The following is a 12,200-nucleotide window of genomic DNA, read 5'->3' on the forward strand; positions in this document are numbered from 1 at the left end:
CACCCAGTGCTCATCCCATCAAGTGCCCCCCTCAGTTCCCGTCACCCAGTCACCCCCACCCCCCGCCCACCTCCCCTTCCACCCGCCCCTAGTTCGTTTCCCAGAGTTAGGAGTCTCTCCTGTTCTGTCTCCCTTTCTGTTATTGAGGGGACAGGTCTTGAGGGCTGTGAAGGTCATTAGATGGTGACTTAGATTTTATGCCAAGAACAGAAGGAAGCCAGTGCTGGGTTTTGAGCAAGGGAGTAATGGGATCCACTAGAATTCCTTTAAGAGATGGCTCTGGCTGTTGTCTGCAGAATCAATCTGAGGGCAAAAAACCAACTCCTTTTTGGAGTCAGAATCAACGGGACTTGGAGCAGATGTGGAAGTGAAGAAAGGTGGGGGGGGGTATTTATTTATTTATCTATCTATCTATCCATCTATCAAAGGGAAGGTTTAAAGAAGCTTCCAGATTCTGGTTTAAGCAGCTGGAGAGTGAGTCCCTGGGATTGTTCAGAGATACTGGGGAATACTGAAAGGCTCAGAGGTTTGGAGGAGAAAACCGTGAGCTCTGCCACCTTGGGCAAATTACTCCTCTGAGCGTCCCTGGGGATTTTCAAAGCCCCAGCTCAGACTCCTAAGCAGGTGTGAGAAATGCTATCAGTAGGGTCTTATCAATGGAAGCACTAATTAGAATTCCTCCAAGGGGGAAAAAAAATGAAGTCGTCCAAGGGGAGCGTGATGGGGGCTGGGGGCAGACGTAGAGCTGGTCTCCAGAAAGGGACCCTGAAGTCTGGAGCACAGTGGAGAGGGTCCCTGATGAGGTGTGCCGATGGCCCAGGGGGAGGGGTCCCACGGCTCTCCCTTTATGCCTTGCCACCCACACATCCCCAGCTGCCGCCCCTTGCTCTGTGCTTCCCATTCAGTACCGCAGCTGGGCCACTTCGCTGGCCTTCAGTTTGACCCCAAGGGCAAAGAGGAATCAATTTGTGCAGAGAATTGGAATGAAAGTGATTTCAATTGACCTTTGAATGGGGTTTTAATTTGCTTTATTACAGCCAAAGGGGCCTCCTGAAGAGACCCTTGAGACTGCTTTTATCCACTCCTGCGTGCATTAGTGCAGCAGCCTGGGCCTCCATCTGGTAGGGGGGGCGGGAGGAGGAAGTGGGGCGGAGGGGGGGACAAGGCCGGAGGGGCCCAGGAGCCAGAGTCCACCCACCCCAGCCCCCCAGGAATTGGTTTGCAGCCTCTTTAGGGTCCAAGGCAGAGTCCAGAGTGGAGTAAGAAGCAGGGGCAGGGCTCCAGCCCCAGCTCTGCTGCCGATGGCCTTGAAACCTAGGCCAGCACCCCCTCCCCCGACCTGTGGGTCTGTCTCTTCCAAACAGTGGCAGGGAGGGGACTCCTGGAGTCGATGGCCCCCTCGGTCCCATCCAGGCCTGATGTTCTGTGGTTTTTTTTAAGCTCATATCTAGAGTGAAACTCTGTGGTAAAAATAGCTAGTTTTGCAGAATATGGCCTAGAATGAGGACAGCAAAACCTGCTGGCCTAAGGAGCGAAGTTCTGTCCCTCCTCCTCTTAGGCCTCTCTCATGCTCTTCTCATTTTTCTGCTCTAGTTGCCTCCATGGGCCAGTCAAACCTCTTTTCTCTCCTCCCCAAATCCCAGAGGAATCCGGGGGGTTGGCCTGACGAACCTCCTTCTCTTCTGTTGCCCAGAGTCCTGCAGGCAGCTACTGAGGGGTCCAGGGGCTTCCAGATGGCCAGCCCCAAGTAGAGTCCCCTGCAACTGCTTCTCTATACAGGCCCAATCTCAGTGTGACAGGATTTCATATTTACAGTCCCACCTTAGAAATGTCACCCACTCCAGGGTACCTGGCTAGTTCGCTTGGTGAAGCATGTGACTCCTGATCTCAGCTCAGGTTTTGATCTCAGGGTTGTGAGTTCAAGCCACACCTGGTGTGGAGCCTGCTTTAAAAAACTTTTTTTTTTTAATTAGACCTACGTACCCACTCTGTACGTAGGTCTATGGGCACACAGAACCAGGTGTATGTTCTTTCAGAGCCACTCTCTTATCCTAATCCCTTTCTTCAAACTGAGGGCTTGTTCCTGTGCAATCCAAGTGGACTTCCTGGAGGTGGGGGTCTTGCTGAAGATGTCACAGACATACAGGACACACTAAGCTTTCCTACACGATGTCCCTGCTGCCACTAGTTCCAGACAGAGCCCAGATGCCAGCAGCCACCGTTCTGATGCAGCGATGGTCATAATGGTCCTTTTGTGGGGAAATGCCTTTGTGAGGCTTTGGGGGTGACAGCTGCTTTTCCAGAAGAATGCAGAGTTCTCTAGCCAGGAGTTGAAGTCAGGAAAGTGACTTGGTGGCCAGGAAGGACACTGATAATGTACATCCATTAGTGCATCAGAGGAGAGGCATTCAGAAGCCCAGGAATTGTCCTCTTCCTGCAGATCCAACAATGGCTGCTGTGGAGGGGGCTTGAAGTGGCCTTTTTACGGGCACTCAGCTCAGCCCTGTCCCGGAGCCCCACCCGTTGGGTTCATCTTGCATTTCATACCCTGCTCAAAGCAATGGAGGCCCAAAGAGCCCCCGCCGTGCCCTCAAGTCCCGTTGCCCTGGGAGGGTGACGCCAGGCCTGGGCAGTACCGGTGCACGGTGACCTGATGGGCCGCAGCCCCAGGCGCTCATCCCACAGCACTAGCGCGCACACCTTGGGGGGTGGGGAGGGCACCGACGTGGTGGGGGGCAGTTTGATTTGGTTTTTCACAAACCGGCTAAAATCTTGACATCCAGCTGAAAGTGATGCTCTTCAAAGCATGCATGCGCCCCACAGCTGTTCTTGATGCCTGCAGTGGGGACGGCGCTGGAGCTTTTGGCAGACCCCGCTGGGGAACTGCCCCCGGGGCCGGTTTCCAAGTCACCCCAGAAGACCAGTCTCCTGACTCCAAAGTCACATTTTTTAAAAATTTTATTTACTTATTCATGAGAGAGAGAGAGAGAAAGAGAGAGAGAGAGAGAGAGAGAGAGAGAGAGAGAGAGAGAGAGAGAGGCAGAGATACAGGCAGAGGGGGAAGCAGACTCCATGCAGGGAGCCTGATGTGGGACTTGATCCTGGGATCCCAGGATCACGCCCTGGGCTGAAGGCGGCGCTAAACCGCTGAGCCACCCGGGCTGCCCCAAAGTCACATTTTAAAAAATGCATCAACGGGGCGTCTGGGTGGCTCAGGTCATGATCCCAGGTTCCTGGGATCCAGCCTCAAGTTGAGCTCCCCGCTCAGCCGGGGTCTGCTTCTCCCTCTCCCACTGTCCCTCCCCCTGCGCACTTGATCTATCAAATAAATAAAATCTTTTTAAAAAATAAAGTTTTTTAAAAAAAATACATCAATTATGTCCCATTTATTTCTCCTTTATATTATAGTAAGGTCTTTTTTCTTTTTTAAGATTTTATTTATTTATTCATAAGAGACACACACAGAGAGGCAGAGACATAAGGCAGAGGGAGAAGCAGGCCCCCTGCTGGGAGCCTGATGTGGGACTCATCCCAGGACCCCGGGATCACGACTGAGTTGAATGCAGACGCTCAGCCTCAGAGCCACTCAGGTGCCCCAAATATTTGCTTTTCAAGGGAGTTTTGCTGCTGGTTGGAATGGAAAATAGTTTGCAGCTCTGTAAAAAGTTAAACAAGAGTTACCACATGACTCAGCCATTCTACTCCCAGGTATATACCCCCAAACTTATACAAGAATGTCTGTAGCAGCATTATCCATGATAGCCAAAAACTGGAAACAGGGAAGTCCGGGTGGCTCAGCAGTTTAACCCCGCCTTCGGCCCAGGGCATGATCCTGGGATCTCAGGATCGAGTCCCACATCAGGCTCCCAGCATGGAGCCTGCTTCTTCCTCTGCCTGTGTCTCTGCCTCTCCCTCTGTGTCTCTCATGAATAAATAAATAAAATCTTAAAAAAAAAAAAGCGGAAACAACCCGAATGTCCACCCACTGATGAATGGATAAACCAAATGTGGCATATCCTGTACAGTGGGATATTATCAGCAATAAAAAGAAACGAAGTGCTTATAGATGTTACAACACAGACAAATATTTAAAACGTGCTAATTAAAAGGCAGACACAAACAGCTACCTACTGTGTGATTCCATTATGCACAATGTTCAGAAGAGGTGCGTTCATTCAGACACAAAGTAGACGGGTGGTTACCTAGGACTAGGAGTGTTGGGGGATATGGGGAGTAACTGCTCGTGGGTATAGGGGTTCCTTTTAGAGTAATTAAAATCTTCCAAAATTGTAGTGAGGTGCACCTGGGTGGCTCAGTCAGCTGTCAGACTTTGGCTCAGGTCATGATCTCAGGCACATAAGATCAAGCCCCACATCTGGCTCCCAGCTCAGTGGGGAGTCTGCTTGTCCCTCTGCCTCTCTGCTTGTGCTCATTTTCTCTCTCTCTCTCTCTCAAATAAAATCTTTTTTAAAAATTAAAATAAAATAAATAAAATTGTGGTGATGGTGGCATAACTCTCTGAGTATTGTTGTACACTTTATTTTTTGTTAAAGATTTTGTTTATTTATTTATTTATTTGAGAGAGAGAGCGTGTGTACACACACACAAAGGCGAAGGAGGAGAAGAGGCAGCGGGAGAGGAACAAGCAGACTTCTCACTGAGCAGAGAGCCCCGTTGCGGGGCTCCATCCCAGGACCCTGAGATCATGACCTGAGCTGAAGGCAGAGGCTTAACTGACTGAGGAACCTAGATGCCACTATTGTACATGAATTAAGTGAATGAATTGTATAGTATGTGAATTATATCTCAATAACACCATGATTTAAAAGGGGGTAATTTTTTGAGACACAAAGATATGGCTGCAGAGAAAGGATTGTATTGAATCTCTCAACATAATAAATGAAAAGGGGATCCTGCAGATGTGAAACTGAAAACCACCCAGACCTACCACCCCTTTGTGTAAGAAAAAAACACCAGTTTTTTTCTCCCATGTCTTTTTTTTAAGATTTTATTTATTTATTCATGAGAGACACTCACAGAGATAGAGGCAGAGACACAGGCAGAGGGAGAAGCAGGCTCCATGCAGAGAGCCCAACGTGAGACTGTGGGACTCCATCCCTGGTCTCCAGGATCAGGACCTGGATCAGGACCTGGACTGAAGGTGGCGCTAAACCACTGAGCCACCCGGGCTGCCCCTTCTCTCATGTCTTTGCTGTGTGTCTCCTCACACAGGACATTTCACTTTTGACATTTCTGATCACCAAATATATGGGGTTTTTCCCTCCACATCAGAGAATCCTCCACAACACCAGAGGGTATCCTAACAATTTTACTCAATTCTAGCACTGTCTACTTGGAGATAGTCAGATACCACAGGTTAAGGGCTAAATCCCACAAGACTGGCCCCACCCCACTTCAGATGCCAATTACACATAGCAGGTCCCTGGACTACCCATGACTTCTATCTGATTTAACTACAAACTGGAGATTCCCAGGACCCTCTCATCAGGTTGGATTAATTTGCTGCCATGGCTCACAGAACTCAGGGAAACACATCCACCAGTTTATTCAAGGATATGATAAAGAATACAGGTGAACAGCCAGATGAGGAGACCCATAGGGTAGGTCTGGGAGGGTCCTGAGAGCAGAAGCCTCTGTCCGGTGGGGTGTGTCACCTTTCCAGTGTTTACCTACCTGGAAGCTCCAGAACCCCTTACTACTAAGGCTTTATGGAGACTTCCTCACATAGGCATAATCAATGATTAAGTCCATTTCCAGCCCCTCTCCCCTCTCTAAAGGATGGGAAGAAGTAGGAGGCTGAAAACTTCAAGCTTCTAATATGCCTGGTCTTTCTGGTGACTGGGTCCATCCAAGAGCCATCCAGGAGCCCACTCAGAGTCACTTCAATAGAACAAAAGATGCCCCTAGTAGTCTTATTAGGAAGACTTAGGAAACTGCTAGAGTCTTAGCAACAGTGCCAGGAACCAAGGGCAGAGATATTGTTACACATTTCCTGTTATCTCAATAATACTTATGTCCCGTGATCTCATGCAATTCCTCCTGTAGTAGCCTCAGAAAACTCATCCAATCTAAACATGCAAAAGAAAACAGGGATGAGGGGCATATGTATGGCCCAGTGCTTAAATGTCTGCCTTTGGCTCAGGTCATGATCCTAGGGTCCTGGGATTGCGTCCCGCCTCAGGCTCCCTGTGGGAAGCCTGCTTCTTCCTCCCCTTATGTCTCTGCCTCTCTCTGTGTGTGTCTCTCATGAATAAATAAATAAAATATTAAAAAAAAGGAAAGAAAGAAAACAGGGATATGATCTAACACCTCAAGGAGTTATTTGGGGGGTGGGGGTGGGGGTGGGCAGGAGAAGGCAAAAGAAGGCTTACTGAATTAAAAACATATTAGGAGAGAATCATGTTTCAGAGATAAAGACTAGATTAGAAGAAATACAGAAACAAACACCAGAGAAAATGCACATCATTAAAAGCACAGAAAGGAAATAAAGTGTAAAAGGATATAGGTAAAAGAAAAATCACATAGAAAAAAAAAAGAAAAGCTTCTAGAGAAAATGATAGAGAAGTGAAACAACTGTGATCTAACTGATGTTTAACTGGAGTCTCCAGAGAAGAAAACCAAAGCAATGGAATAAATATTTAAAACTCTAACTCGGGACGCCTGGATGGCTCAGCGATTGAGCACCTGCCCCTGGCTCAGGGCGTGATCCGCAGTCTCAGGATCAAGTCCCACATCAGGCTCCCTGCCTGGAGCCTGCTTCTCCCTCTGCCCACATCTCTGCCTCTGTGTGTGAATAAATAAATAAATAAAATCTGTAAAAAAAATAAAACTCTAACTCAAGGAAACACTGCTTTTAAAAGGACCTTAAAATGCAGATATACATGGGGCGCCCAGCTGGCTCAGTCACAAGAGAGTGTGACACTTGCTCTTGGGGTGAGTTCGCACCCCACTTTGGATGTAGAGATGACTAAAAAAAATAATAATAAATGTGAAAAAATTTTAAACATATGTAGGTATACATATATGTTGATATTTATATTGAAAGGGCGTTCCATAACTTGAAAAGTGGACTTAAAATGTTCAGTGCCAACACATTCTCCCATACAATCAATCATTGGGCTTTTATTAAAAGGAAAACATGCTTTGAGCATAACACAGGAAGTCTAAATCTGTACAAATCAAAGAAAATCAGACTTATTATCAGGAAATCAATTATCAATAACAGTCAATTATTATTTAATAAAGCGCCATTCTCATGGAAAAATGTGAGCCAAGGGTTCTAGTCTTGCCCTAAATTATTCTTCAAGAGCAAAGACTGAGTTTGAATTGCCACAGAGGTACTTGAATTGGCAAGAAATGCATTGAAAGACTTGAAGGTAAGTCTTCAGGGGTAAGTCCCCTCATCACTTGCAACTTGCTATTCGTGGAGATGAATAATTGGATTCCCTCATCAAGGCTACAATTGCTAGTGGTGGTGTTATTCCACACATCCACAAATCTGTGACTGGGAAGAAAGGACAACGAAGACTGTTTAAAGGATGCCTGGATTCCTTATTATCTCAGGACTCAAATACTCTTAACAGCTCTACAGTGTTGGTGATTCCACTGGACTGTACCTCTCTGAAAAACACAATTTTGCCTTTTTGTAATTCTTTTTAAGTTGGAAGTTTAATTCGCTTTCCAACCAACCAAATTTCTGCATTCGAGTCTTAACCATATGTAAGTGTTACTGTGGCTTCAAAGAAGCTATTGATTCTGAAGTAGTGGGTTTTGATTGAGTTGACTGTTTAAAAAAAAACTGTTTGGATTTTAATTATGATACAGAAGTTATTGTAACAAACATTTGATTTTGTACAGACATTATTTCCACTCCAGTGGATAAACTCAATAAAGGTCATATTCCAAATAAAAAAAAAATAGCAAAGACCACAGACAACCAATGAGGAGCACAGGGATTGACCACAGACCAAATTTAAGGCAACTACAAGACAGTTTTGAAACTTCAGCATAAGTCTGGAAGTGTTAATGTTAAATGTGAATAACCCAAGTACTAAAACTTGGAGAAGGGAAGCAAAGCTGTAAGAATGTGTTATATGTTCTGACAACGTAGAAATAATTCAACTAACAATGAATGGGAGAGGAAGGAAAGCAATAAGTGTAAAATAGAATAAGGTCTCTGAGTGCTTCTGGGTATTCAGTGAAAATAAAACAATACACTAGAAACTGATAAATCAAGTAATAGGTGTTTATTTCCCTTTACAGAGGTAAAATCCTGAGCAGCAAATTAGTGGGCAAAAGAGAGAGAGAAGTACTTCATAGTTAATGTCAATATAGCTCCTAATGGGAAACCAAGGGACAACATCTAAATCTCTAAATAAAGAGATAACTAGAGGGCACCTGGGCAGCTCAGGAGGTTAAGCGCCTGCCTTCGGCTCAGGTCATGATCCCAGGGTCCTGTCCCAGGGACAGAGCCCCACATCCAGCTCCCTACTCAGCGGGGAGTCTGCTTCTCCCTCTCCCTCTGCCCCTCCTCCCCACCTGTGGTGTCTGTCTGTGTCTCTCTCTAATAAACAAAATCTTTAAAAAAAGAGAGAGATAACTAAAGGTATTATATTATATAATAAAAGTATTCATTAGTGATCATCCCTGGAATAATAATATATACCTTCCTAAACACCACAAAATGAGAAAGAAAATATAGTCCATCTAATGAAAAGCTCTACTCAGTATGTATGACCTACGGTATATACTGATGTAACACGTGAAACATAGAGCAATATGACAAACTGGGACCTAAAAAAGTATATTCATAAATGTAAATGGACTTCAATCATCTATAAAGAAAAAATATGTTTGATGGGTTTTTAAAAATCCAGTTCAGTGCTGTATAAAGAAACATACACAGGGGCACCTGGGTGGCTCAGTTGGGTAAGTGTCAGACTCTTGATCTTGGCTCAGGTTGGGTTTTGGGGTTGTTGGTGTTTTTTTGAAGATTTTATTTATTTATTCATGGGAGACATACAGAGAGAGGCAGAAACCTAGGCAGAGGGACAAGCAGGCACCCTGATGTGGGACTTGATCCCAGGACCCCGGGATCACACCTTGAGCCAAAGGCAGATCCTCAACCACTGAGCTCCCCAAGGAGTCCCTCGGCTCAGTTCTTCATCTAAGAGGCATGAGTTCAAGCCCTGTATTGGGCTCCAAGCTGGGCGCAGAGCCTAGTTTAAAAAAAAAAAAAGGAAGAAGAAGAAAGAAGAAGAGAAAGAAAGGAAGAAAGAAAGAAAGAAAGAAAGAAAGAAAGAAAGAAAGAAAGAAAGAAGAAAGAAAGAAAGAAAGAAAGAAAGAAAGAAAGAAAGAAAGAAAGAAAGAAAAAGAAAGAAAGAAAGAATAAAAACGGAGATGGGATGATTGTGGAGGAAAACTTATAAAAAATTATGGTATATTCACAGAAGGGAATGCTACTTCAAAAAGGAACAAACTAATGATAAATACAACACAGATGAATCTGAAAAAACATTACACTGGGTGAAAGAAGTCAGAAGTATTCACGCTGTATGGTTCTGTTTGTATCAAGTTCTCCAACAGGCAAAATTCATCCAGGGTGAAAGAAGTCCCATGAGTACTGCCCCTGGTGATGGTGAGGAGGGTTGGCTGGGAAGAGACTTGAGGGAACTTTCTAGAGTCAGGAAGATAGTCTATGTCCTAATGGGGTGTGGATTACACAGGTGTACGCATCTGTCAGGGGCCCACGAAAGGTATGCTTACCATGGGTGCAATTCACTGTAGGTAAATTATACCCCAATTGGTAAGAGAAGGGAATGATGGCCATGGTTGCCCACGAAGGGTCTCTGGGTCCTTTAACAGCCCCACGGAGCAGGGCAGCTTTGTCCCCAGGACCAGCCACGGAGCAGCACAGACAGACGGTCCACCCCCACCTCCGATCTGTGCTGACTAGTCCCCAGGGCCCCTGGTGGCCCGGCCTTGAGAACACTAGCCCTGAGACAGTCATTGACAGGGAACAAATGTTGTCAAGGGGACCTGCCTTTTCAGCTGCAGTCAGTGGGGAGAAGGAAGGTCTGCCAGCTCCGTTTGTCCCTAACAAAGCCATGAGCTCTTCCTGGGGTAGTCGCTGCCTCCACCCTGCAGGCCAGATGCAGAGGAGAAGCAGAGGGAGGTGGGGATCAAAGGGGGTAGTCACATCTGTCTCTTCCCTCTGCTTTTAAAAAGCTTGAGATGCTTAGAGGGGAAGTGGTTGAAGAGGCAGATTTCCCAGATGGAGCTGCTGGGGAGGTAGACCTGGGGAGGGGAGAGGCTTTCAGAGGAGCGCAGGCCCCGCTGCGTCAGTGCAGGTGGGAGGAGGCACTGGCCTTTGTGTCCAGGCCTGCAGCCCGCTGCACTCACGGTGAAGTGGCTGGGAGACAAAGGCCCCGGGACCCCATGACTCTCTGCCCGCGTAGGTTTTAGACGCTAACAACGATGGCCAGACCCGGGTGATGGGATGTGAAGGGCATGGGGGGGATGGAGAAGGAGGAGGGAGGATGGGGGGGTGCCTCTCAGAAGTTCTCAGGGGGCCTGGGGTCTCTCCTCTGTCAGCCTCCTCTGCCACCCATTCAGGGGCCTGCTAGGCCATCGGGAATGATCAACTCAAACCCAAGACCACATGTGGCCATCAGGGTTATGCCCCTCACAGTCAGTGGGGGGCAGGGCTGCACATTGTCTGGGGATCCTAAGATGCCAGAGCATGTGGCCAAGGGGGATTCTATCTACACCCCATGGGCAAGCAGGGCTCGTGCACACATGGCTGAGTGGGTCGCGGCCAACATGAGTATCCAGAAGTCTCTCCCTCAGATTGATTGGATTAGGTACCTCTATGTTGTCGTAAACTGTGTAATGATGTGAAAAGATGTTCATGTTATTATTATGTGATAAATAGCAGGTTGTAAGTCAATATCTATAATGTGATCCTATTTTTGCTATTTTCAAAGACTGTATACAAGAAAATGTAAAACTCTGAAGGAAGTGTAGGGTAGGAATTTTATCTGAGGAAATACTGGGGTTTTTCTCTTCCACCTGCTTGTCCCTATTTGCTAAACTTTCTAAAATAAGTTGTAAGACAAAATTTTTAATAAATTTTAGGGGCACCTGTCTGGTTCAACCAGTAGAACACCTGACTCTTGATCTTGGGGTCATAAGTTTGAGCCCCACATTGGGTATACAGATGACTTTTTTTTTTTTACAGATGACTTTTTACAAATTAATTAATTTAAAAAATGTTTAGGGGCACCCAGGTGGCTCAGTGGTTGAGTGTCTGAGTTCGGGTCAGGTTGTGATCCCAGGGTCCTGGGATCAAGTCCGGCATCAGGCCCCTCACAGAAAGCCTGCTTCTCCCTCTGCCTGTGTCTCTGCTTCTCTCTGTGTGTCTCTCATGAATATAAATAAAATCTTTTTAAAAATTTCTTTTAATGACTAATAAATCAATACAAAGCTCCCTCCCCCACATTCTGCTACAGTATCTCAAACCCCCATATCCCAAAATAATCCCTTAGGCAGAGGCCTCTTCTTAAGGAATAAAGGATGAGGCTTTGACGGCAATGTGTGCATGCAGCTGAGTCCCACGTCATCATACTTTCAGACTTGGACATGTAACTTCTCCACCAAAAGCACCGTAATGAGAACATGTCAGTGTGTGAGAGGGAGTGTCATCACCAACAGGAAACCGGCGTGACAGCGAGATGGAAGGGCTTGCCATCTCAAGGCTCTGTGCAAGGACTGCGCTTTGATACATGACCTTGAAGAGAAGGTGCCAAATGACATCAAGCTACGGGAGAGTGAAATGCTGAGTTGCTGGGAACAGATGCAGAGCAGGGAGGGCAGAGGCCCAGAGGGAGAGTCCAAAAGGGGCCATGAGACAGAGGGTGGGGCTGCGTGCGGTGTCTCATGGCCTCTACTGAGACAACCAGTAGACAGGTGATAGTCATGTGTTCTACTGGTTGAACAGTAGAGGTGTTGAACAGGTGAGGCTGCGTGTTTATCATAGGGGCTCTTTTTTGAGACCAGGAAAGGGCTTGGAAAGATAGTCTGTTCCCTAATGGGCCAGATGGCGGGTATGCCCAGAAAGATGGAAGCACTGGCGGGCACCCACAAGGTGGGGATCAGGAACAAAAAGTGACCTTCGTTCA

Source organism: Nyctereutes procyonoides, unplaced genomic scaffold, assembly GCF_905146905.1.
Source record: "Nyctereutes procyonoides isolate TBG_1078 unplaced genomic scaffold, NYPRO_anot_genome, whole genome shotgun sequence".
In the NCBI taxonomy this organism is placed as follows: Eukaryota; Metazoa; Chordata; class Mammalia; order Carnivora; family Canidae; genus Nyctereutes; species Nyctereutes procyonoides.